The following is a 27,755-nucleotide window of genomic DNA, read 5'->3' on the forward strand; positions in this document are numbered from 1 at the left end:
TCGGTCAAATTATGCTCAGTCCATCGGGAAAAGATCTTTTTTACAGATAAAACTTCATGCGAAATAGAAAGGGCTGAGTTTCTAATACGCCTAAGGATTCCCCTGTGTCCCAGTAAGACAAAGGCCGATTCTATGTTGGGTGTAGCATTTCTGTTATCTGGAACAGAAACCGATTTTGGTCCACCAATACCGCAGACGGAAGTACTATCACGAAGAAATTCTGCAAACCAGTTATGAACAGTCTTTGCTGAAGATGGCTGGTTACCAACAGTTGAACGAACGCATTCGAGGCTTTATACTTGATTCTGGCCTTTACGAAAATTGTAAAAATCCAGCCAAAGATAACCTTCACACGAAATTCCCATTTTTTCATAACACTGTTTCTTCAGTTATGCATTACAAACAAACTGATCGGTTAGTTTCTTAGCTGCTATTGTTGTAACAACAACAACTGACGAATTTTTCAAAACTAGTAACGTCACAACGCAGTATCTCATCAAAAGTTTCCAGGCACTTATTAGCGAACAATAATATGGGACGTGTTCATCCTTCGCCTTTCATGACGACTGGAACTCTGCCAGGGACACTTTCAATGAAGTGTCTGGATGTCTGCGGAGTAATGACAGCCCATTCTTCCTTAAGAGCCAAAGAACCAAAACAAGAGAAGGTAGTGATGTTGGACTATTGGGTCTGGAGCGAAGTCGACGTTCTAACTCATTCCAAAGGTGTTCCACTGGGTTCATGTCGGGACTTCGGGGAAACCAGTTCATGTCAGGAATGTTACAGTCCTCAAACTATCGCCTCACAGATGCAGCTTTATGGCAGGGTCCACCGCCATACTGATACAGTCATCGTCTCCGAATACTTCCTCCACTGTGCGCAGTACACAATGGCGTAAAATATGTGCACATCTTTCCTCATTTAGAGTTTTATTAAATGCAGTAAGGGGGTCACACCGTAATCAAAAAAAATGGTTCAAATGGCTCTGAGCACTATGGGACTTAACTTCTAAGGTCATCAGTCCCCTAGAACTTAGAACTACTTAAACCTAACTAACCTAAGGATATCACACACATCCATGCCCGAGGCAGGATTCGAACCTGCGACCGTAGCGGTCGCGCGGTTCCAGACTGTAGCGCCTTTAACCGCTTGGCCACCCCGGCCGGCACACCGTAATCACGAAAAGCACACCCACACTGTAACAATGCTTTCTTCGTGCTTCACTGTTGGCACTACACATGATGGCAGGTAAACTTCTTCCGGCATTCGACAAACCCAAAGCCTTCCATCGAACTGCCACAGGGTGTAGCACATTCAGCACTTCAAATTACTCGTTCCCAGTCATTGACTGTCCAGTGATGCCACTCTTTATACCAACTCGAGCATTTATTACAGAAATTGTGGCTCATTAAGAGCTGCTCGACCATTGTACCCAATTCCCTTTAACTCCCTAAGCCCAATCACTGTGGTAGCCGGACTTTGGAACTCACGAGTGATCCATTCCGCTGATTTCATTAAATTTTTTTCAATTATTCTCCGAAATATCGACAATCCTTGTCCGTCAATTCATGATGTCTGCTTGGTCTTGGTTTAACTGCGGTTATTCTTTCGCGTTTCCATTTCAGAATTACATCACAAACTGTCTACTTGGGCAGTTTTAGGAAGGTTGAAATGCCCCTGATGGATATGTTACTCAGGTGCCATCCAATGACTGCTCCACGTTCGAAGTCCCTAAGTTCTGCTGACCCATCCATCCTCTACTGACAAGACAGGACTCCCCGTCTCCTTTCACACTGATGGGTGCTCCTCTCGTGACATCTAGTGGTCAATTCCGCATTACATATGGGTGTCCGGTTGCTTTTGATCAGGTAGTGTAGTAGACCACCGTATGTCAAGAAAGTGTTTGTCAAACATAACTTGTTGGATAACAGTGGAAGCCCAATGAGGCTGTCCACAGATGAAGCTGTTATAATAAGAGAAGTCGTAACGACTCAAAATTAAACAAAATCAGAAGAAGATCGACGTTTGGCGTTCACGTTCACAATAAACAAATGCAATGTATTGCTCGTTAATACACAGAAAGACCCATTATAGTCTAATTACGCCAATGGCAATCAGTCTCCGGAAACATCTTGGAGTATCCGTCTGGAACGATGCAATGTCCCTGTCAAACTAGTTGTATGGACGGTGGATGCCAGACAGATTCGCTGGAAGAAGCCTAACAAAATGTAATTCATCAGTGAATGGTGTTCCGTTCAAATTTCTCGTCGAACAGCTGTTGCAGGTAGTTCGAAAGTGTGGCATTATTGCGTGGCAAGCGAAATGTGCAAAGAAGTGGACAAAATCCACGTCGCACATCAGTTCAGCAGGAGCGAAGCAACACAGAGATACGATCGTGGCCGGCGCTGCGTGAGCTGCCCTGTGCTCCACACACTGGCTAATTGTTGAAATCGGAGATCGCACTTTCCAAGGAGAGCAGACCTACGTACTGCTCACTCCTGTTATATATCTCACAAAAGGAACATCGTGGTGGACTCGGAGCAATACGACCTCAGTCGGAGGTTTACTAGCAGTGGTGACTCCCACGCACCATTCGCGAGTGGAACAGAAAAATAGGAAATTTTCTTGATGCACCATGTACTTTCTGTCACTCATCACAGATTTGGTTTCCGGGATATACATACACTGTCGCTCAAAAGTTTTTGACATTAGTGATTTTCAGGAATAAATGCAAATTGGAACCAGAAATGTTAGAAATACTCACAAGTCAGACTTGGGATAAGCTTTTATTGAAACTAAATACATGCAGGCAAATTTTACTCTCCTCAAGGTGGCCTCCTATGGCTTTAGTCACTGCTCTGCATACGCGAGGCATTCTTGCCGCCAGCTTGATCAAAGTTTCCTCGATGATATGCCGCCATTCCTCTTGTGGCCAGGTCCAGAGGCCTTGATTTACCTACTCTATCCAAGTGATAAAGCAGTTCAGTAGGATAACAGTCGACGGATTGGGGCGCTCAGATCATATTTATCAGCTCCTTCTTGCTAAATTTTCCAAATACGCTTCAGGCAGTTTTGAAGTGTGTTTAGGGTTGTTATCTTGCTGTAGGACGACTCCCTTGTCAGTTAAACGTCTTCCACATGGCTTTGCATGGTACTGTAGAATACGATAGTAATCCTCTTTCTTCATTGTTCCCTTTATTTTTAAAAGATCACCAGTATTACTGCCTCTAAAACACCCCCAGACCATGAGGGAACCCCTTCCATGCTTTGATGTTGGAGATACACATTGGTGTATCATTCGTTCACCTGGCAACCGGCGAACAAACTGGTGTCGCTTTGCGCCAAAGACCTCAGATTTGGATTAGTCAGTGAAAAGTACTTTTATACACAGATTTACTGGCCAACCATCGTGCTGTCTTGTCCGGTGTACCTCCTTCTGTCTATTAATAGCCGTCAGTAATGGTTTCTTGCCCGCCACACAACCGTTAAGGTTCACTGCCTGAAGACGTCTTTCACAGCACTTATTCTCACCGGCTTTTCCGTATTAGGATTGAGTTATGCTGCTAAAGTTGGCGCTGTTTTGAAGCGATCACGTTTACTTGTGAATACTGTATATTTGTCAACAGTTTTTGATGTGAATTTTGGCCTATCCTTTCGAGGGCGGTGTATATTCTTGACAGTTTCCACATGCCTCTACAAGGTATAATGGGCGCATCCAAATATTCTTGACGTGCTATTTGTCGCATAGTAAGACTGGCTGCACGTAAGGACACAACTGCAGAATGTTTTTCTGTAGAAAGTTCCTTACTTCGTCCCACTATCATTGTTTACATTGAGCATCCACTGAAGTTCACCCTGATATCTCGTGCATAACTACATGCCCCATTATTACCTGTAACCATTTTTACACATATGTTGACGTCCTGTGAACGTCGTCTCGTGAGGAAAGATTATATTAAGCCACCACAATACAAAATTAGCGACATGCAGTTCTTGGAACCTGAACAGCATAACAATGGCAACTTATGTTTTGAACGATTTCTTTTTTAAAACGTACAACACTACTCTTAAACGTTGTATTGAGTATGACACTTGCGAAACAATATATCTAATTCATATTTGAATCTGATAACTAGGTTTTTTTATCTTACTTTCAGGGCTTTCGAAAACTTTTGAACGATAGTATATATAAGGTACACAGTGTATCACGAAAATTTCCCATTTTTTGGTTCCACTCGCGAATGGTGCGTGGGAATCACCGCTGCTGGTAAGCCTCCGATTGAGGTCGAATTTCTCCGAGTTCAACGTGATGTTCCTTTTTGTGAGCTATATAACAGGAGCGAGCAGTATGTAGGTCGGCGCTCCTTGGGAAGTGCGTTGGGGAGTGACAGTCAGCTTGGCATCCCACCGCTGTTCGACGCATCTCCAGACACGCCTTTGCTGGTCATCGGGGCTCACTTCGAAGCGGGATTCATCAGTGAAGACAATTCTACTCCAGTCAATGAGTCCCGGGTTCGATTCCCGGCGGGGTCAGGGATTTTCACCTGCCTCGAGATGACTGGGTGTTTGTGTTGTCCTCATCATTTCATCATCATCCAGGAAAGTAGCGAAATTGGACTGAGCAAAGATTGGGTAATTGTACGGGCGCTGATAACCACGCAGTTGAGCGCCCCACAAACAAAACATCATCAACATCCAGTCAATGAGATTCCAGGTGACGTATCTAGAGACGCCCCAGACAACAGTGGCATACCAACCCGACTGTGTATCGCCATACGGCCCGACAAATAGTTCAAATGGCTCTGAGTACTATATGACTTAACATCTGAGGTTATCAGTCCCCTAGGACTTAGAACTACTTAAACCTAACTAACCTAAGGACATCACACACATCCATGCTCGAGGCAGGATTCGAACCTGTAGCGCCTAGAACCGCTCGGCCACTCTGGCCGGCACGGCCCGACAACCATGAGGGATAATCCAGAGAGGGGCCATTTATTTTCGTAGGAGGACCCACTTGGTTGTCATCCTCAGCACCCTTACAGCTTAGCGGTACGTCGATGATATTCTATGCCCCATTTTGTTGTCCTTCATGGCAGGCCATCCTTGGCTTACATTTCAGCAAAATAGTGCCCGCCTGCAAACTCTACTTTGGCAAGCAAGGTCGCCGCATCTCTCCCCAGCTGAGAACGTTTGGAGCATTATGGGCAGGGTCCTACAACCATTTCGGGATGCTGATGATCTTACGCGCCAATTGGACAGAATTTGGCGCGGTATCCCTCAGCAGGAGATCCAACAACTCTGTCATTCAATGCCAAGCGAAATAACTGTTTGCTGTTCCCAAAACGGCCAGACGTGGATGAACGCGTTAGTGGCTTGTTCAATTCATGAAGCTTTATCTCCTGAGTAAATCATCCAATTTTTCTTATATATATCACATCTACCGATTTGTCTCTTTCGGATAACCCTTTCGAGGTATGTCTTTTTTTCTTATATTCTATTAGCGTGTCTTTCCGTACCATTTCTTGATGTAGCGTGGGAACAATGACTGATTATACATACCTTCGCGAGTTTTCGTTAGCCTAACTGCGTCCGCGCGATCCTGTAGACTCTTGAAATACACACGATATTCGCTTCTGTGCGAGCCGCTCGTTTACAGCAAGGCCCCTCTCTCTCTCTCTCTCTCTCTCTCTATCTCTCTCTCTCTCTCTCTCTTTTCCGCTTCATTTCCTATAGTCAGGAACATATCCTGCAAAGTGAAGCAAAATTAAAACATATTCTACAAAAAAATTTGACGTTAGTTCTCCCAAATATTTTCATTTCATGTTAATAAACTAACAAACTCCACGCGAACAACTTCGTTATATAACATCTCAAAGCTTGGATTTCCACGCTGCTTTATTTGATATTTTACTTGAGAGAGAGAGAGGGAGAGAGAGAGAGACAGCTCTACAGATATTCTGGAAACAAAAGTTGACTGGATAACGGTGAGAAGGGAGGAGGGGTGTGGGAGGGTTAAAAAAATGTCGAACGCCACCGCTGTATGGAGGTACTTTTTCCTCTTTCATATAAAATGCAGTGAGGCTACAAAACTGGTGTAGGACCAATCACTGAAATTACGAGATTTAATATTCGAGATGGAGTCCACCACTGGACCCGACCTGCGTGTGCTGTAGAAGAAGCTTTCCACTGTCACTATTTCTCATTACCGTCGCTCGCAATAACGAAATTATTTTTTCTCTGTCCTTTCATACCCTCTACAGTGGATAAAATTCTAATGGAGATGTAGTCTTTTCCTGTAACACAGCCATAATAATAACCTGCAGAAAAAACATAATTTTTTTCCTGCTTGACGTAAACTGTGAGAATACCAGAAGCTGCGTCGATGAAATTTGAGAAGCTTGCAGATTTTTAGTTGCATACTGTCTGTGACTATGAGGCGCAATGTAATCTACTGATAGTGTTGCAATTGTAGTTGGAGACAGCGCAGCGCATTTGTGCTTGGGCTTATTAGTATGCTGAAGCTCAACTGTGCGCTGCCATGTACTTTTAAACAAATTTTATTATTTTATTTCATACTAGCTGTTTCTGACCACGAGCTGCTGTGGATGGTGGTTAAATGGAAAAGAAATAAATCAGGAAACACATGTTTCTAGTATGTATGGGTATTGTATATACGACCTAACCTCTCCCCCTCCCTCCATGTCTCTGTCCATCTCTTCTTCCCCCACTCTTAGTCCATCTACTCCTCATCCCCCCCCCCCTCCTTCTGTCGATCACCACTTCTCCTCTATCTCTGTCCATCTTCTCCTCCATCCTCTCACTCCATTACTTACAGCCCTCATCTCCCCCTCTCTCTGTCCATCACGTCCTCCCCCTGCCTATATCCATCTTCTCCTCCCACACTCAATCTCCTCCTGCCCCCTCACATCTTGTTCACCATTATATGTATGCATTGTGTAAAAATTTAAAGTACATCGGCTAAGAAATTTTCGAGATTTTTGGTAATCATGTTTCCCCTTTATTTTTACATATTTAATTATATGTAATATGTATTAAAAACAGGTATATAAAACACGCATGTAGTCGAACGCACGTTATGCAATAATTTCGAGGAAATGGGTGAAAATCTTGAGATTCTCAACAAACAAACATTTACATTTTTATATAAATTTCTTCTATGATTATATATATACAGGATGAGTCACCTAACGTTACCGCTGGATATATTTCGTAAACCACATCAAATACTGACGAACCGATTCCACAGATCGAACGTGAGGAGAGGGGCTAGTGTAATTGTTTAATACAAATCATACAAAAATGCACGGAAGTATGTTTTTTAACACAAACCTACGTTTTTTTAAATGGAACCACGTTAGTTTTGTTAGCACATCTGAACATATAAACAAATACGTAATCAGTGACGTTTGTTGCATTGTAAATTTGTATGTCCACACACTACATTCGCAGTGTCCCACCCTAGCAGCCCGCATCTCGTGGTCGTGCGGTAGCGTTCTCGCTTCCCACGCCCGGGTTCCCGGGTTCAATTCCCGGCGGGGTCAGGGATTTTCTCTGCCTCGTGATGGCTGGGTGTTGTGTGCTGTCCTTAGGTTAGTTAGGTTTAAGTAGTTCTAAGTTCTAGGGGACTGATGACCATAGATGTCAAGTCCCATAGTGCTCAGAGCCAGCCACCCTAGCACACTCACTACTCGTGGAAGACATTCTTACCAAGTCCCGTAAGACTTAGGGGAATATGTGTGAATCCGCACAGAAGAAGAAGGCCATGGCCGGTGTTGCCAGAACTATATACTTATATGGATATGGTGTCTGTTCTTTCGGACAGTGTGTAGACATACAAGGTGAGAATGTGGGTCTGGCGGGAGGCGTGCGCTAGATAGTCCCTGCAGTCGCGCTAGCCTCTGTGCCCTCCGTGGCTGACGTGGAAAGAGCATCTGCCATGTAAGCAGGGGATCCCGGGTTCGAGTTCTGGTCGAGGAACACATTTTCACCTGTCACCGTTGATATATATATATATATATATATATATATATATATATATATATATATATATATATATATATATATATATATACGCCTGTTAGCAGCTGAAGGTATTAATATAATTCTAATTTCGTTCTAGACGGCTGCAAGTCATCTATGGTGTCTGTTCTTTCGGACAGAAAGAACGGACGCCATATCCATATAAGTATATAATTGTCTGCTATGAAGAGTACACTTGCATTTTTATTTCAAATGGCTACTTACTTTAAAAAAAGACACGCTTCGTACGTGGTACCAGATGCATATTGGTAGGCCAAGCAATCCCAGCGAATTACGCGCTGGTGGTTTGCAGGCATGGAGATGGCACCCGATAATATCCCCCGTGTGTTCCATTGGGTGCGGATTTGGTGAAATTGGTGGCCAATATGAGTTCACTATAATGTTCCTCAAAGCACTGTATCTCGATTCTGGCCTTCACCGACATTTATTCTTCTGGAAGTAACTGTTGCCGTTGGAAAGGACATCAAGAAAGAAAGGATGCAGTTGGACTCGTCACTGTGAATTCGACTACATGGTCCCATGGGAGCCCAGGTGAATCTCCCCCCATAGCATAATACCGCGCTCACCGGCCAGCATCCGTGACGTGGTGCTAGTTTCTAGTAAACGTTCTCTAGGATCATAGTGTATCTGTATGCGAACGCCGACCTGCAGTGATTCATCCAAACAGGCGACACATTTACATTGAGTCACGGTCCAATTCAATGACCTCGTGCCCCCTCTAATCGTTATTGGTGATAGAACAATAGGAACACGTAGTGATCATCTGCGGAGCGCTGATTTCAACAATGTGTGCCGCATTGTGAGGTCTGAAACGTCTTTGCCTGCGCCAACGTTTCACTCTGACGTCAGATCTGCCACAGAATGTCGCCTACCCTGGTTTACAGAGCAGGCAAGTCTCCACCGTTCACGGTCTGTGATAAGGTGTGGACGTCCAACTCCTTGTCGCCTACTCGTGACCACGCCACGCAACAACCAATTTTCACGCATCCTAATGGCAGCAGTACGCGAACAGCCAACCAGATTCCTTTCCCGATGATCAAGCCATAACAATCTGCCCTTTCTCAAAGTCGTTTATATCAGTGGATTTGCCCATTTTCTGCCCGTATCGCCGATGGAATGATTTCCTATCGGTCTCTGCTCGGCTTATATACTTTCCTTAGCGCGTCACCAGGTGGCGTTAGGTCTCGCTGAGAGCAGTCGTCAAAATGCTTTGTGTTACGACCAGACGAAACTGCAATCGTCCGGCCGTAACTGTGGGTTGTTTGATTGCTCTGGGAGATAGATCATTGGAACTACAACATATAAAATATGATTTCACATTATTACATGAATAAATAAAAATACTTACTGAACTTCATACGCCGGCCGGAGTGGCCAAGCGGTTCTAGGCGCTACAGTCTGGAAACGCGCGGCCGCTACGGTCGCCGGTTCAAATCCTGCCTCGGGCATGGATGTGTGATGTCCTTAGGTTAGTTAGGTTTATAAGTTCTAGGGGACTGATGACCTCAGAAGTTAAGTTCCAAAGTGCTCAGAGCCATTTGAAACATTTTTTGAACTTCATACACTTAAGCGCCAAAGGAACTGGTGTAGGCATGCGTTTTCAAATACATAGTTAAGTAAATAGGCAGAATACGGCGCTGCTGTAGGAAACGCCCATGTAAGACAAAAAAGTATCTGGCGAAGTTGTTAGATTGGTTACTGCTGCTACCACGGCAGCTTATCAAGATTTAAATAAGTTTGAACGTGATGTTATATTCGGCGCACGAGCGATGGGACACAACATCTCCGAGGTAACAATGAAGCGGGGATTTTCCCGTACGACCATTTCAAAAGGGTACCGCTAACATCAGGACTCCGATAAAATATCAAATCTCCAAAATCGCTGCGGCCTGAAAAAGATCCTGCGAGAACGGGACCAACAAGGACTGAAGAGAGTCGTTCAACGTGACAGAAATACAACCCTTCCCAAATTGCTGCAGATTTCAATGTCGAGCGGTCAGGAAGTGTCAGCGTGCGAACCATTCAACGAAACACCATCGATATGGGCTTTCGCAGCGAAGACCCACTCGTCTACCCTCGACTACACGACACGTAGCTTTACGCCTCGACTGGGCCCGTCAACACCGACAATGGACTGTTAATGACTGGAAACATGTTGCCTGATCGGACGAGTCTTATTTCAATCGTATCGAGCGGATGGACGTGCACGGGTATGGAGACAACCTCTTGAATTCATGGACCCTGCACGTCAACAGGGGACTGTTCGAGCTGGTGCAAGCTCTGTAATGGTGTGGGGCGTGTGCAGTTGCGGTGATATGGGACCCCTGATAGGTCTAGATACGACTCTGACAGGTGACACGTACGTAAGCACTCAGCTTGATCACGTGCATCCATTCATATCCATTGTAAATTGCGACGGACTTGAACAATTCCAGCAGGACAATGCGTCACCTCCACACGCCCAGAATTGCTACAGAGTGGCTCCAGGAAAACTCTTCTGAGTTTAAACACTTCCGCTGGATACCAGACTCCCCAGATATGAACATTATTGAGCATTTCTGGAATTCTCTACAACGTGCTGTTCGGAAGACATCTCCACCCCTGGTTCTCCCAGGGATTTATGGACATCCCTGCAGGATTCATGGCGTCAGTTCCCTCCAGCACTACTTCTGACATCAGTCGAGTCCACGCCACGTGGTATTGCGGCACTTCTGCGTGCTCGCGCGGGCCCTACACGGTATTAGGCAGGTGTACCACTTTCTATGTGTATAATCCCTTGGCACAGGAGTGCTTGGATATACACAACTGTCATTGACTATTAAAGCATCACTTGAGGCATACAATCACCAACTCTTCTCTTGCAGTACAATGTTCAGCATTTACATTTCCATGTGTTACTTGAATAACTCTTTAATCTTACTCGATGATGTTGACTGATTCAGCTGAGGTCACGAACTGTGACAGAGGGCTTCCACGATCGGCTCTGTATTGACGTCCGTGTGAGGGCACTGCTGAGTTGAGAGACAGGATGTGTTTTCTTCAGCCTCTCACGTTGGAAGTTTCGTATTGCAGCGAGACATCGGTAATGTCTGTGGCATTGGTGTGCGTTGTCGACTTTGGTGTGGCGCCGCAATCTTTGAACGATAACACATTTTGGATCATCGATGTATGTAGAGGACTGAAAAACAATTCTAATCGCTCGACAGATGAAAGACCATAGAACCTGGTACGGTGTCGATTAGAATACATAATTCTTAGAATAAAAGTGGATGGAAATAAAATGACAGCAAGGCAGCTGTAATTGGTGATTTCTTTATTTTCACAACCGATTTCGCTGCATTCAAACAGTATCCTGAGGTGAACTACATAAGAAGGAGAGGATAGGATGTAATACATGAAAACGCGATTAGAATCTTTTACGAAAAATTTAAATTTTATCGAGAATTTTAAGAATTTTTAAAATATTTTTATAGATCTTGCGTAAAGTATTCAAACAGGCCAATGTTGTAAGTGTATTTTAATTTTGTTTTTTTCTGTCTGATAAACACTTCACATAAGATCTACAAAAATATTTTTAAAAAATTCTTTGTAGTTCTCGAAATGAGTTTAATTTTATTTAATTTTTTTAAAAAAGATTCTTATAGTATTGTGACATAAGTAATACACGGGATCCTTTCCTTCTTATGTAATTCACCTGAGGATGTTGTTTTAATGCAGCGAAACTGATCTTGACAATAAAGAAATCACCAATTACAGCAGTCTTGCTGTTGATGTTACTTTCTTTCATTATGAAGTTTAACGGCTATGGTTGCCCGTATTAAAAATGGTGGGTGGTTAGAATCAGTCAGAGTATATTCAGAGAAAGGCAGAGGCCGTTCCTGTACGAAGGATCGGAACGCCAACGGGCGCAACTACGTACTTGTATCACAGACGTCGATTTCTTTTAATATTATGGATGATATACTGCGTCTCACGGTTCTTTTAAACACACCAGTTATCTGTAGATCTAAGTGGTTTCCCCAAGCACCGAACTGTTTGCTCTGTTCGTTCATGACGGCCAGAAGGTAATAGATCGTGGCCGGCCGGAGTGGCCGTGCGGTTCTAGGCGCTACAGTCTGGAACCGCGTGACCGCTACGGTCGCAGGTTCGAATCCTGCCTCGGGCATGGATGTGAGGTTAGTTAGGTTAAAGTAGTTCTACGTTCTAGGGGCTGATGACCACAGCAGTTAAGTCCCATAGTGCTCAGAGCCATTTGAACCATTTGAATAGATCGTGGAGCTCAGGTTGATGTTTTCTTTCCTGACTTCCAGAAAGCCTGCCACACAATCGCCTAATAAACAAACTACGTGCAGTACAGTGTACGAACGTGGTTGAAGGTTTGCTGTCAAACAGAAGTCAGTGTGGCTTTCTTAATGGGAAGGCATCGTCAGCAGCGAAGGTAGCGCCCAAAGCGTACCTCAGGGTAGTATGACAGCATCGCTGCTGTTCTCGGTATAAAGTGGGCCATATAAATGAGAGCTGACACACAAGAAAATGTTCAAATGTGTGTGAAATCTTATGGGAATTAACTGCTAAGGTCATCAGTCCCTAAGCTTACACACTACTTAACGTAAATTATCCTAAGTACAAACACACACACCCATGGCCGAGGGAGGACTCGAACCTCCGCCGGGACCAGCCGGACGCACAAGATCTCTAGTGTTATGAGCCTGTGAGAAAATGACGCTGTGGTTTACAGCGAGTTGTTATAAAATGCAGAGAGATTTCCAAGTGATGTACACCTACTGCAAAGATAGGCAGCTCACTCTGAAGGTAAATAAATGCTATGCAGCATGAAAAATTGGTCAATTGCAAGTAGGATACCTGCTGTCAGGGTTACGTACAAAATTAATTATGCTTGTAGATAGTTCATCCATTCCGGGACTCGAGAATTTCGACTATTTTTGTCTGTTATCAATATTGATACTGGCAAGGTGTCGTTACTGTGAATTCCAAAACTTTCGAGTGTATTACGTACAAAGCAGCAATTTTCGGATTTTTCCTTTACTTGTACTGTGGAAACGTACTTTTTGCCAAATTTCACTGTTCTAGGTCAACGAGAAGTACCCTATAGGTTCTGATGAATGAGTTTGCGGGCATCAAAATATGTGACATAAACGACCGAATCTTTTCATTGAAGTGAGTTAGATGCTTAAACTTTTTACACTGCCAAAGGACCATGGACTTTAAATACCGTGTGATCAAAAAGTCAGTATAAATTTGAAAACTTAATAAACCACGGAATAATGTAGATAGAGAGGTGAAAATTGACACACATGCTTGGAATGACATGGTGTTTTATTAGAACCGAAAAAAAACAAACGAAGTGTTACTAGACGCGTAAAAGATCTCTTGCGCGCATCGTTTGGTGATGATCGTGTGCTCAGCCGCCACTGCCGTTATGCTTGGCCTCCAAGGTCCCCAGACCTCAGTCCGTGCGATTATCGGCTTTGGGGTTACCTGAAGTCGCAAGTGTATCGTGATCGACCGACATTTCTAGGGATGCTTAAAGACAACATCCATCGCCAATGCCTAACCATAACTCCGGATATGCTTTACAGTCTTGTTCACAACATTATTCCTCGACTACAGCTATTGTTGAGGAATGATGGTGGACATATTGAGGATTTCCTATAAAGAACATCATCTTTGCTTTGTCTTACTACGTTATGCTAATTATTGCTATTCTGATCAGATGAAGCGCCATCTGTCGGACATTTTTTGAACTTTTGTATTTTTTTGGATCTAATAAAACCCCATGTCATTCCAAGCATGTGTGTCAATTTGTACCTCTCTATCTACATTATTCCGTGATTTATCAGTTTTCAAATTTATAATAACTTTTTGATCACACGGTATGTAACATAAATTTGAACTTGATACGTCTACCCGCTCCTGACAAAAAAGGTTTCTATCAGTAGGACAGACAGACAGAAAACAACGCTATTTTATAAGGGTTCTGTTTTTGCCGACTGTGCCACGGGACCCGTGATAAATGGACGGAAAGGTGGGATATACTTTGACTAGCGATCAGCGATCAGTCACTGGAAACAGTAACAACCTTCAAGTATCTAGGAGTTTACATCGGAATGAATTAATCTGGACCGCCGGCCAGGGTGGCCAAGCGGTTCTAGGCGCTACAGTCTGGAACCGCGCGACCGCTGCGGTCGCAGGTTCGAATCCTGCCCCGGGCATGGATGTGTGTGATGTCCTTAGGTTAGTTAGGTTTAAATAGTTCTAAGTTCTAGGGGACTGATGACTTCAGAAGTTAAGTCCCATAGTGCTCAGAGCCATTTGAACCAATTAAGCTGGACCGATAACGCACTGGCAGATCGGTCCCAGATTTATTCGGAGAATCTTAGGAGCCTGTAATTTAGGCACAAAAGACATAACTTTCAAAATCGCCCGTCGACCAATTTCTAACTATTGCTAGGTTCATGCCCGGCCACTCAGTATTTTTTTTGCTACCACTATGTTGCGTTGTAGAAAGTATGGAAACGCCATGACAAAAGACGTGCACAGCTCATCGTCATGGAGACGCCATAGACCCATCATCAGCGCTCCCAGCATCGGTACTTGGCGCGAGGCGCTGCAGAGCGGTAGCTATGGCATTATGGCGTAGGCTATGGTGTAGCTACGGGGCGCCTACACTGGCACGAGCGGCCTCTGCCTTTGTAGCGCGCCCGACAGAAGGCGCCTTTCCGCCCTTCAACTACTGTCGGGAAGTAATATCTGGAGCTGCAGCTTTATTGCTATTATGTCAGAATGCGATTGCCCTACCCCGATGGCAGGGGGAGAAAATATTGTACGACTTCGGGGACTTCCGCTCCTGCTCGACGCTTCCAATTTGTTGCCGAGACTGACAAAGGCAAACGGGAGTGTACGGGCAGAAATTTTTCTCGGTTGATCCACAGCCTTGCCATTTTATTCTCTCTCCAACGCAGAAAAAAAAACCCTGAACGTGACTGAAATGATCTTAAGGTCTACGTTTAGGTAAACGGCAATACACAAATAATCCCATGTAACACCCTAATTTGCCCCACCATTACCTTCGCTGGTCCTCCATTCTTACCTACTTTACCGCTCGTACCAAATCCTAGAACAGTGATTTGAAAGTAATTGCTGAACTCTTAGGAATTCAACCGGGGTACAGTAAATACAGCTGCTTTTTATGTATGTGGGACAGGAAATCAGATTATATTCAAGGAAACTCGTCTGGAATAAATCTTAACTTCTGCGAGCAAAATTTCGTTGACCATCTTCTCCTGGACAGGAAAGATGATCTCCTTCCATTCGTTCATATAAAGCGGAGTTTGATAACAAATTTTGTTAAAAGTGTGAGCCGAGAACGACAGGCCTTTTACTCACTTCCTATATTTATTGAAGCAAATGTAAAGGAAGGTATTTTGTTTCAGCTACAAATTCGACAACTTTTAAAGGATCCAGAGTTTGACCGAAATTTGGAGAGAAAAGAAAAGGAAGCTTTGGAAACAAAGGGAGTCATTTATGGATGTTTAGTCAACAAAACCGATGAAAACTACAGTCAGTTGGCGACAGTACTTCTGCAAAAATATCATCAACTCAAAAGCAACAGAACCCTTAATGTCCTATTCTCCACTCGCAACTACATAATTTCTCTCCTAGTTGTGGAGGTGTCAAATTATTAACAGGGAGAAATATTCCATCAGAAAATTTCTGTAATGGCACTACGACATCAGGGCCGTTTAAGTGAAGTAATGCCTGCGGATTACCAGTGGTCTGTGTGTAGGGATGCTGCGAAACTCACAGGAAGCAAGCCAAAAGACACCGATCTCATACGACCACCACATGGTTCATTTCAGAGTCAATCAACTGCCAGATATACTTCCATCACTTTAGAAGTATTAGAATGTAACTACCATTAAAATGACTTCCACTGTTGTCAGAGCATGTAATTAAAATGTATCGTCTTCTCTTAATCCGTCAAAATTAAATGCTTCGACCTATCGTATATAACAGAAATAATCAGCCTCGTAACGCGCAAGCAATCCCGCACAGTTGGTCATTCGTTGCTCTTTATGGTCTCCTGTTAGGTGGCGAGAAACCCAGCATGCGCACACCTTTGAGTACCCCCAACCGGTGGACGAGTGTGTCAGCACTACCAACAGAGGCGTCCAGTCGAGTAGCGAGGTGTTTGGCTGTGACCCGTCGATCATCTCGAATGAGAGTGTCCGCACGTTCCAGTTGCAGGAGTCACAGCTGTGTGCGGCCGACTGGGGCGCGGGAGATCGGAAAGGTTTGTGCAACCTTGTTGCGATGATGACAGACTCACTGTGCTTTTCTTCACTGCCAGATCTCCGTCGACATTCGCCAAGAGACCTATGAAAATCTGCTATGCTCTTGTCTTAAGTAGGAAAAAAAAGTACACTCAATGACAGCTCTCAGCTTGGAACGCACATTCTATATAGACGCCATTTTGATGGCTACACATAGCGCCGCTACCTATCGGAACATCATGAAACTATAAAGGCTGATGTGGGAATTATTCACGAACAAATTCCACACTTTTTCAACCGAAATTGGCCGAGAAAAAAAGTTATATTTCTTATGGAAAGCCCTCGTATTTGGTTAGGGATAAGGAATTCACATAACGGTGGGCGAGGAAGCTTGAGAGCTGTATCGTGTGCGTAGTACACTAAGCATGTATCAGTTTAATACAGTTTGATTGTTCCTCATTGCAATTTAATAGATGGCAGTATGCACATGGTTACCGTTCAGTGAGTGAAAAAGAGCAAAATACTTGAATATAGTCACTATTTTGTCAACCGCAGCAGCTTCCTTTCGTACTCGCAGTCACACTACTTCTACACCACCACTTTTACTGTGGTAGGTGGACGTCTAGAGCATGATTCTTGAAACTTCAAACTGATAACGCAACTCTTCCTTTTGAGTACTTCTTAGCAATTTAAAGCTGATCTTCTATTGTAGCTAGCTGTATTAAGTATCTATAATTGAAAACAAAGTAAGCAAAGGCTAAACACTTTTGTTGCCCAAGGGGACGCCTACAGACCTATTTTATTTCCTCCTTGGGTGTAAGGAGATAAGTGTTTTTATCAAATGTACTCGAAGTTAGTAGACAGGACCCAAACTTGGTTACATAAAAATCATTTATTGCCTCAATGCTCATGCCTATCTGGCGAGATAATCACATTATAATAAGTTCTCGCGTCAATACTTTGCTTATATTGTGTCGGTATATTGTCTCATCATTCAGTTACTTACGAGGGCTACACGGAAAGTTAAGTCTGATCGGTCGCAAAATGGAAACCAAAGCGAAAATCCCATGATGCTTTGCATAGATGTGTTGGACAGTGCCTCCAGTACGCCCATCGATCGTGTCACGTTGCTCTTTTCATTCCTGACCTCACAGTGAGCACGTGAAGATGCCTAGAAAACAGTGCCCCTGATACGTATGAGTGTCTGTGAGAGGTTGCGCCTGATTTTATGCAGCCCACACAACATAACGTCACGCATTTCCTTCTTCATGACAATTCTCAGCTCACTCTTCAGTGGCAATGAGGACGCTCCTGTAGCGTTCTCGATGGGAAGTTTTAGATAACCCACCATACACCTCGGACTTGGCTCCCTCTGATTTTCATCTCCACTCTCATGAACCACTGGCTATGACGACAACTCTTCGGCACTGCCAACAAGTTACAGATGAGCGTAGAGAATTGGTAGAAAGTAAAGGCGTCTGCCTTCTACGACGAGGGTATTGGAAAGTTGGTAAAATGCTACGACAAATTTCTCAGTCGGAGCGGCGACTACGTAAAGAAGTAGCTGGAAGGTCTAGCTAATTGTTGCAAACAAAACATTTTTGATTTTCTCTGTAGTTTCCATTTTGCGATCGATCAGATCTTACTTCCCTGAACAGCCCTTGCAGATAAAGTAAAAGATTAACCACTTTCGAAGAGCAAAAAGATTTTTGAGAAGTGTGGTTGGGGGGACGAGCTGTAGCGCTGATACGAGAATTGCGTATCCAAACAGAGCAGAACAGCCACGTAAATGATCTTGCAGAGGAATATTGGGAAATACAAATAAAAATTGACAGGGATCTTCCAAACTAAATCCTATCGTGTCAACATGGTTGTAATTATCTTGGATGACGAGAGTGTCCACATGAAGGTGTAGAAGAAAGTTCAACACTTCATCACCGAGAATGCCGAAATAAACGCAGTGATTCATGTTCCCGGTGACTTCTATAGGGCCTGCCGGGGTGGCCGAGCGGTTCTAGGCGCTACAGTCTGAAACCGGGCGACCGCTACGGTCGCAGGTTCGAATCCTGCCTCGGGAATGGATGTGTGTGATGTCCTTAGGTTAATTAGGTTTAAGTAGTTCTAGGGGACCGATGACCTCAGCAGTTAAGTCCCATAGTGCTCAGAGCCATTTGAACCAATTTCTATAGGTGGGCCCCAAGTCATGGAACGAAGAATACACCCAAAATATCACAGAAACGCCTCGGACGTGAGCTTCAGCCTTGTTGGCCAATCGCTACAATCAACGCCTTGGATTTATTGAAATGAAGCAAAACACCGACTCATCGGTCAACATTACGCACAACCAGATAGCTCTTAATCAGTTTCTATGTTGCTTGGACCGTTGAAGGCGTGGAGCTTTATGTGCCCATTAAGCAGTGGTCTTTCACGAGGTATCCGATTTCAAATGTTCAATGTATGCAGCTCCTATAAAAATGTTCGCTCAGGAACTGGTTGAGACCTACATGCATTCACTGACAACAGCAATTCTTGTCGGTGATATATTAACCACATACAGCTGATGTCCCTGAGACGTGTTGAGTCTGATCTTTATCTATGATAATGATGTAGGCTGAAGCAATGAATTAAGATATGTACAAATTTAATTCATTGCTTCAGTCTACATCATTATCGTAGATAAAAATGAGACTGAATAAATCTCAGAAATATCAACTGTATATGATTAACATATCAGCTACACATGAGATACATGCAGTGTTAACCTCAATTTGGTCATTGATAAGATGCTATTCCAATATTGGAGAGCACCTGCAATATTCATGGGAGTTCAGAAGGGTAATAGCAATGGACTGAGGCTTGAACTAGAAGTCTTAACGGACATGGAGACGTACTAGCATAATCAGTGCAGCTGCAGTAGCTGGAATGCCAGTGTGAAGGAGTGGTTAGCGCATCTACCTAGGAAGTAAAAGATCTAGGTTCTAATCCCGGCGCTGGTACAAATTTTAATTCATTACTTCAGCTACATCATTACTGCAGAATTCTTGTCGTGTTTGAAACTGATTGTCATTGACAATGCGTGACATTTGCGTTGGTTACCTGCTGGTTAGGATCATTTTATGACTACCGTCCTTAAGATGTGTTACGTGGCTACGAGTGGCTCTCCATTCCTTGCAGTCATGTTGGATTTTTTCCTTCGACACAGCAACAATACAGGAAACTTCATTTTTGTAGTGCGCTCATGGGCTCTTCCAATGGCTCCTTTCTACCGTAATATCAAGTTTTCGAGTTGCTGATTGCATACTGTCTACTGGAACATACACGCCACTATGGTGCCATGATTTAAGTCTGCGATGCAGTGTCGCTTGACCATTTGGTAGGGGCTTGAAGTCGTGTAATCGTTACTGTAGCCATTAACACCCGTTTTCTCAACTGAAATTACAGGTAACGTTTTGTATAAATTCGCGCGTATGTTGTTTTTGATACAGGAGCTCGTTGTATCCATATTATTTTCATTTCATAGCATTCCTTTGTCACTACTGAAGTTTATTTGAGCGTTCTGTATTTACTGAGAAGACATAATTATGCTAACTCCGAAAAGGTTAGTAATCTAGGTATTTTTACGTTCAGTCAAAACAGAATTGGTTAAAATAATAATTATTAATATAAATCACATTATGCAATAACGCAATAATTTCTACTTGTTAATGTACCAAAAATTATCATCACCGTGTATATTTATCAATGTGACGTCTTTGAAAGTCATCAGTGATACATAATGGTGTTTGGTAGTATGTTGACGCCAAGTGTGGCAGAGAAAGTTGTTATGAGTTACATAAGTTACTGACTGTGTTGGCAATGTAATGGACTTCTTACGAACAGTGTTTCCAGTTAATGTAAATATTTCAAGATTGTAACAAGTTTATATTAACAGAGATGTGTGTATGAAGTTAATAACTGTTCCGAAAGAAACAGATACCAATGATGACCATGCAGCTTCACCAGAAAGGCTGTTGGCAGCTGAGGGTTTCGATTAAAATGGTTCAAATGGCTCTGAGCACTATGGGACTCAACTGCTGTGGTCATAAGTCCCCTAGAACTTAGAACTACTTAAACCTAACTAACCTAAGGACATCACACACATCCATACCCGAGGCAGGATTCGAACCTGCGACCGTAGCGGTCGTGCGGTTCCAGACTGTAGCGCCTTTAACCGCTTGGCCACTCCGACCGGCGGTTTCGATTAATTATCATTTCTTTCTAGAGAAGCTACATGGTCATCATTGGTACCTGTTTCTTTCGGAACAGTTACTATCTTCATATAGTTAAAGACTAACTGGCCATTGACATTCTTCTGTGCGAATGCGCGAGCTTTACCCGAACTCTTACGGGAATCGTCACCTTAGATGGCGTGAGTAATGAGTGAATGGGCAGATATCCTTTAGGAACATTACGAATGTAGGTTGTGGGACAGTTGGGAATGTGGGTCTCACAGGAAGCGTGCAAGGGATAAGTCCCTGCAGTCGCGCTATGCTCTGTGCCCTCGGTGGCTCAGATAGGTAGAGCGTCTGCCATGTAAGCAGGAGATCCCGGGTTCGAGTCCCGGTCGGGGCACACATTTTCAGCTATCCCCATTGAGGTATATCAACCACACCTGTTGGCAGCTGAGGGTTTCAATTAACTATCAAGAGTTGTGTGTTTTATGAATATGGAAGCAAAGTTTCCAGTAAAAAAATTAGGAGTTCTAAGAAAAGTATTTCAGTCGTTTTGTAGCAAGCCCGGACCTCATTTCTGAAGTACTCGAGTGGAATTTGGCTGCCCCTAGACACTGATGCCACAAGACACGGTGAAATCATAATTTTTTGTTTTCTACCACTGCTACTATTATAACGCTCACGTCGTTGCAATAGGTTTTGGTATTCACACAATATGTAGTGCTGATAATTCATCTAAGAAATTCATTATTAATACATTATTGCTCAACAGCAGTCGGGAGTTGAGATGCTCCACACCACTTACAGCGCTGCAATGCGTGAAATGTGCTCTTCTAAGGAGGGTGAGTCATATTTTATTCAGTGGCCTTATCAGTAAACGGCAGTTGCATTTCTCGTGGCTGCCGCAGCAATCTGACAATCCTCCCGACCTATCTTGATGGCCGTGACCTGTTGTGCCACGGAGTGGTATCGGTTAGTAGATGACGTCACTGCAAAAGACTCGTCTCTACGTCAGCTTTCACGTCCTGTGTGGGTACGACCTTATTAAGGCGTGTGATGGGATAGACTGTGGGGATTTGGCGGCTAAACGACCAACCCTGGCGCTGGACGGACGCGTTACAAAGAATGGCAGAATAGCCGTCCACAGTTTGAGATTCCAGTGGGGAGGGGGAGACAGAGGCAGCCACTCTACGGATTGGGACGAGAAGATGTGCGATGCCGGGCACGTCGCGGCCGAATCGACAGCTGGAAGCTGGAGGCTGGAATCTGGAGGTTAGAGGCTGGAGGCGGTGGTCGTAAATACGAGGGTGGCTGCAGAGGGGGCGCGGGAACTGTTTGTGTGTGTATGTGTGTCTGTCCGCAGCGGCATAGCGCGTCGAGAGTAGGCCAGGCCCCATTCGGCCAAGAAGGGCCCCCACTGCGTAACAGACTGGTTTTATGGTCAGGACGGACCTCGAGTGGCGGGTGCGGCCACACCCCTGCATGTGAATCAGCTGACAAGTATTTCGCGAGTGGGTCAGTGAGGTCCATGATCAGCTGACTGTGCCGAGTGTACAGTTCTCACATTCTGAATCCGCCAAAGTCTGCGCATGCGCAGGGACAAGTCACTGTGGCATTCGTTACTCGACGCATTAGCTGGAAACGCCTGCTAAAGTCTGCTGTGCGTGTGCACCATATAGCCATCTTCAGCGCAATAGCCAGTACTGGAGCGAGAGCAGGGGTAAATTACGTGTGACTGAAAAGCTGCGGGAGCATACTGAAAAGCGAGCACAGTCACGAGTATTCCTGGGATTCTTCGGAAATTTCAGAAGTAACCTGCTGCATCGGTGTTTGTGGTTCTTGTAGTATGCCTGGTCGATATAACTGTGAGATATACGGCTGCGCCGTATGTTTTACATCGAGAATACACAAACAGGACCTATGAAATTCCAGGTCCAGAATAACGGACAACGGCAGCCTAAAACTCTGGACGACAAAGGACTGGCGGCGTGAATGGAACGAAATTATATAAGTTAGAAGAGTTAATATAATACTCCCTGAGATAAGACTGCAGTTGAAGCACTTTAACCCAGGTCGTGGTATGGTACAACTCATTAGTGGTCATGGTCCCTACCTGCAACATTTGCTTAAAATTCGGAAACGGCGCTCACATACAAATACTTTGCTCACTTATGACTGACGTTAGGGAGCGAGTTCTTTCTGAAGAGTTGTGCAACTCTCCAGCTGTAAGAGACTCAGAAGGATGGTCACCAGTGGATACAACTGCAGAGTTTCGAAAATTCAGCTCCACGCCTTTCTTGTTTGACTTCTTCCCAGGGATAGATCTCAGTTTATATTTTAATGTTACCAGTACGTGATCGGTTGTACTTGACGGTATTATCTAAGTAGTGTGTAGAAATTAGCATAAAAATTAGAAGAGCGGTAACACATTCGGATTTATGAAAAGTCACGCAAAATAATACTGGAAGGGCTGAAACATGTTTGGGTGAAGCAGAAACAAACAGACGGCGTCTTACAATGGCGGAATCTTGTAACACCAGCCTTCCGAATGCTCTTCAAGACCCCCACTAACCTTGACGTGGGCGGCTGCATAAGGCAGAAAACAAAGAAAGAGTAGAGTAGAAATTAACAAGCAATAAATCAGGTGACAGTTTCGGCACTCTTTGGTAGTGAGCAACCCACCGGTGTATTCATAATTTACGTAACAATTTTAATTCGTGGTACTTAAAAATACAATTAAACCGTTAAATAAATTTCAAACAGAACACAAACTGTATGATAACTATTCCTGGCATACTGACAAACCGAAATCTAGAAACAGACCTGCGCTACCTCATTTTGATAGGAGTTAATAATTTACTCAAGATGGTGGCGACCGTTAAAACCGGTTCAAGTTTTAAACGAGCGTCTTCTTGCTCAGGGGACGCGAATACGAGGGCGTGCTGAAAAGTAATGACTCCGAATTTTTTATGTGAAAACTCATAAAACACTGTGCCATATCGCATAAAACTAGCTTTATTAACATTTTACATCTTTATGCTTCACGTCTCCATATTTATTTCTCAACATAGCCATCCTGGTGACGAACACATTTCTCTCAACGTGAGACCAGTTTGTAAAATGTTTGACTTTGTTGACGGAGCCAAAACCTCACACCTGCTTGCACCGCTTCACCAGTGTGAGAGTGATGTCCTCGACGGAGTTCTTTTGTTTTTTAAAACAAATGAAGCTCTGTCACACACGTTGAGGTTAGCACCACCCTTTCCTTCATTACGAGCTCGAGCAACCCAACGTCGCAAAAATCGATACAATCATTACCGTACACAGCTTCCATTCTTCTATGGATTTTAAATGGAGGCACGTTTCCGGCGGGTACAAACTCGATTATAGCCTGCTGTTTCCCACGCATCGACATTGTTACATTTCACATCGCCGTGTTACATACTACAACTCAGAACCCACTAGCGCCAGAATTCCAGCTTGTGTCAGCGAAACGGGAAATTCAAACGAGTAATGTGCATGATATGTAATACTTCAACCGATATTGAGAACATAACAAAAACAATCGGAGGCATTACTTGTCATCAAGCCCTAGTGGATACAGAGAAACCCGCCTTTCCAACGGTTGAGACTGGGCCGGGATAACGAAGCTCTGGGACGAAAATGCAGTGGACCGCGAGTGTCTGTGTCCCTGAAGGCAAGCTCCGGCCTCTCGCCCTTCCACGTACTAGGTAACTTTTTGTTTTGTTTTGTTTAGGGCGCTCAGCTACTAAGGTCATTAGCGCTCAGTCACAAACGTTAGTGCACTAATAGCGCAGAAAAACGCAAGGGGGCAACATCAGAAAGTAATTACAAAGACGCAGATAAACAAAATAAAAGAGTTAGATCTTTTTGGACAAGTCCGTCACTGTAATAAAACTAAGTACACGAGCAGCTGCTCTAGCGTCATCAGCTAAAAGTTCCTGTAAGGTAGACGGCAGACACAGGACAACACGAGAGTGAATAAAACGGGGACAGGACAATAAAACGTGGCGCACTGCGGGATGGGGTCACCGGACAACAGGTAGCGGTGGCTAAATCGGCAATGCCCAATGCCCAAAATGACCTCCTCTCGCCGGGAAGGGCGTGAGGATGTCGTCCAAGCCGTCGGGATCGGTTTGATGGCCCTAAGTTTATTTTCATGGAGAGAGGACCAAGCCTCATTCCACAATGATGAAACGTGCCAACAAAGAACCCAACTAACATCAATTGATGGGACACAAAAGGAAGCTGTCCGAGGCAGGAGGACAGCAGCCTTGGCCGCAGCATCAGCAGCTTCGTTCCCAGGCACACCAAAAAAAGGACACGAGCGCCGGTATCAGCTAGCGACTGAAGGGACCGTTGAATTCGTTTCACGAGAGGGTGGTCCGAATATGGGTCACGGAGACTCTGAATGGCGCTGAAAGAATCAGAGCAGATGGCATAGGGAGAATGACGATGGCGGCGGATATACTGAACAGCCTGATAGAGAGCAAAAAGCTCAGCTGTAAAGCTTGAACACTGGTCAAGGAGCCTGTATTGAAAGGTATCATCTCCAACGACAAAGGGACATCCGACGCCAGCAGTATTCTTGGAGCCATCTGTGTAAATAAAGACGTTATTAGCGAGCCTCGAACGAAGTTCGACAACCCCCGAGCGGTATATCGAATCCGCGGTCGTCTCCTTTGGGAGCGAGCGGAGTTCAAGGTGAACGCGAACCTGAGCCTGGAGCCAAGGTGGCGTCGGGCTCTCACCCACTCGAAAAGTCGTAGGGAAGGTAAAATCAAGCTGCTGAAGCAGGCGACGAAAGTGAACTCCAGGAGGTAACAGGGCAGAGACATACAGCCCGTATTGGCCGTCGAGAGAGTCAAAGAAGGTGAAATATGACGGGCGGTCGGGCATTGACATCAGTCGGCAGGCGTACCGACAAAGCAACATATCGCGCCGGTAGTTTAGCGGTAATTCGGCAGCTTCGGCATACAGAGTACTTGGTAACGGCGCTGTTTAGTGAAGTCGGAGGATTACCGGTGTGGCGCTAGTAAACCGATAAAAGGTCCATTCTACCTGCAAGACCGACCACAAGGTGCAGCCCCGTCACCGTTCGAGAGCGCGTCTTGGTGTAGGCATTTACGCCATGCGGTAGTAACAGCTTAGCTGATCTTTACTTTGAGCAGAACATAGAAGTGTTGCCCTGTTTCACTCGCTGTTTGTTCGTTTAACAATCACGAGTATCTCGCGATATGACTGCAAACCAACGGCGGTAAGATTCACTGAAGTCACCATGATACAGTTCTCGAGGTTTATGGTACAGCATTCTCTCTGCTGTTTGTTCTTAGTTCTGGATATATAGCTGTAGTTATAAGGTTGTTCTCTGTTTCGTTTTGTAATTGTGTATCGTCAGTAAAGGCTGCCCTCGACGTAACAGTAGTCTGTTCCATTTTGATTTCAGAATATATCTCCGTTTTTATTAGTTCAGAATCTTTTTTCGTATTAGTGTTGTGAATTCCTACCAGCTTCCCCCAGGATCCAAATGAATCGGCCCTCTGGTAGCAGGAACGTCGCCGACGCCTCACACGGTCGGATACTGCACCGCAGGAAATCAACTTAAGGTCCCGGCGGCCTGTTTATGCACTGACAAAAAAAAATCGCAATACCAAAAAACAAGAAATTAATATAGAGTAATGAAATTTCAGGAATACTTTTGTCTGTGTGATGTATTTAAGAGATCAACACTGCAAGATCACAGGTTAATGTAAGCGCCAGGTAAGATATTGATAATTTGAAATGCTGATACATCAATAACCGGTGTAACTACCAGAAAGTTCAATGCAGGCAAGCAAACGTTCATGCATTGTGTTGTATAGGTACCGGATATCAGTTTGTGGTACTGAGTTCCATGTCTGTTGCACTTTGTCAGTCAGTGCAGGGACGGTTATTGATGTTTGTGGATGACGCTCGAATGGTCGTCCGATGATGGCCCATGTGTGCTCGATTAGAGGCATATCCGATGATCGAGCTGGCCAAGGCAACATGTCGACACTCTGTATGGCATGTTGGATTACGCGAGAGGTATGTGGACGAGCGTTATCCTGTTGGAAAAGACTCCCTGGAATGACAGCACAACAGGCTGCATCACCAGAGTAACAGACAAATTTTCAGTCAGCGCGCTCCTGCTGTCATATGAAATCGCACCCCAGATCGTACCACCAGGTGTGGGTCCAGTATGTCTAGAACGCCGACAGGTTGGTTTCAGGTCCTCAACTGGCCTCCTCCTAACCAGCACACGGCCTTCACAGGCACCGAGGCGGAAGCAGCTTTCATCAGAATACACAACAGACCTACACCTTGCTCTCCAATGAATTCTCACTTGGCTTAGCAGTTGGCTTAGTTGCGGGGTCGATGCAATGCTCGCTACAGAGCGTCCGGCTCGGAGCTCGGGGTTCTATGAAGTAACCGATTTGTAACAGTTCTTTGTGCCACTGCACTGCCAATGCTGCTCAAATTGCTGCTGCAGTTGCAGTGCTAGGCGCCAGGACCATACACCTAACACGATGGTCGTCCCTCTCGGTAGAGCCACGTGGCCGACCAGAGCCCGGTCCTCTTGGCACCGTACATTTTCGTGACCACTACTGCCAGCAATCATATACAGCGGCTACATTCCTGCCAAATCTTTCTGCAGTATGGCAGAAGGAACATACAGCTTCTCGTAGTCCTGTTACACGACCTCGTTCAAACTAAGAGAGGTGCCTTAGAGGCATTCTTGACTGAAATCAACGCACCGCGTCCAGTCTCAATGGTAAGTAACGTTCATGACTGCGTGTATTTAGAGTAAACCTGATCTGCACCCTTATAGTGGCACAACTAGTGCTCTGTTATGCGACTGAATACACGTCATCTCTCAGATGTAGATAGACGCTTACCAACTTTCGTTTCTGTCGCACACCTCTTTCTTGATCCTGCGATTTTTTCCGTCAGTGTATTTGTCTCGCCTGAAACTGGGCACGTTCTATTCATCCACGCTGCCAGGGAATACGAGAAATGCACTAGGCAGCTAGGGTGTGGGAGTGCAATGTCTCTCGAATTTTTCTTTGTGAGAACGAAAAGTAAGAGGAGCTACATCATCCAAAAGGTTATTACCGTACTACTTACACGACATCGTTTGACGTCT

At 44.5% G+C, this 27,755-nt stretch overlaps 1 protein-coding gene and 1 non-coding gene across 3 annotated transcripts in view; one reads left to right on the forward strand and one right to left on the reverse strand.

Annotated features, from left to right (window-relative positions):
• The window catches only part of LOC126187589 (protein cab-1), a 1,183,411-nt gene that overhangs the window by 287,313 nt on the left and 868,343 nt on the right, over positions 1-27,755 (reverse strand). The gene's annotated exons all lie outside the window — the stretch shown is intronic.
• Positions 20,895-20,969, forward strand: Trnat-ugu (transfer RNA threonine (anticodon UGU)). The gene has a single exon. It is a non-coding gene; the product is annotated as a tRNA-Thr (tRNA).

The sequence above is a fragment of the Schistocerca cancellata genome, chromosome 5 (assembly GCF_023864275.1).
Source record: "Schistocerca cancellata isolate TAMUIC-IGC-003103 chromosome 5, iqSchCanc2.1, whole genome shotgun sequence".
Classification (NCBI taxonomy): Eukaryota; Metazoa; Arthropoda; class Insecta; order Orthoptera; family Acrididae; genus Schistocerca; species Schistocerca cancellata.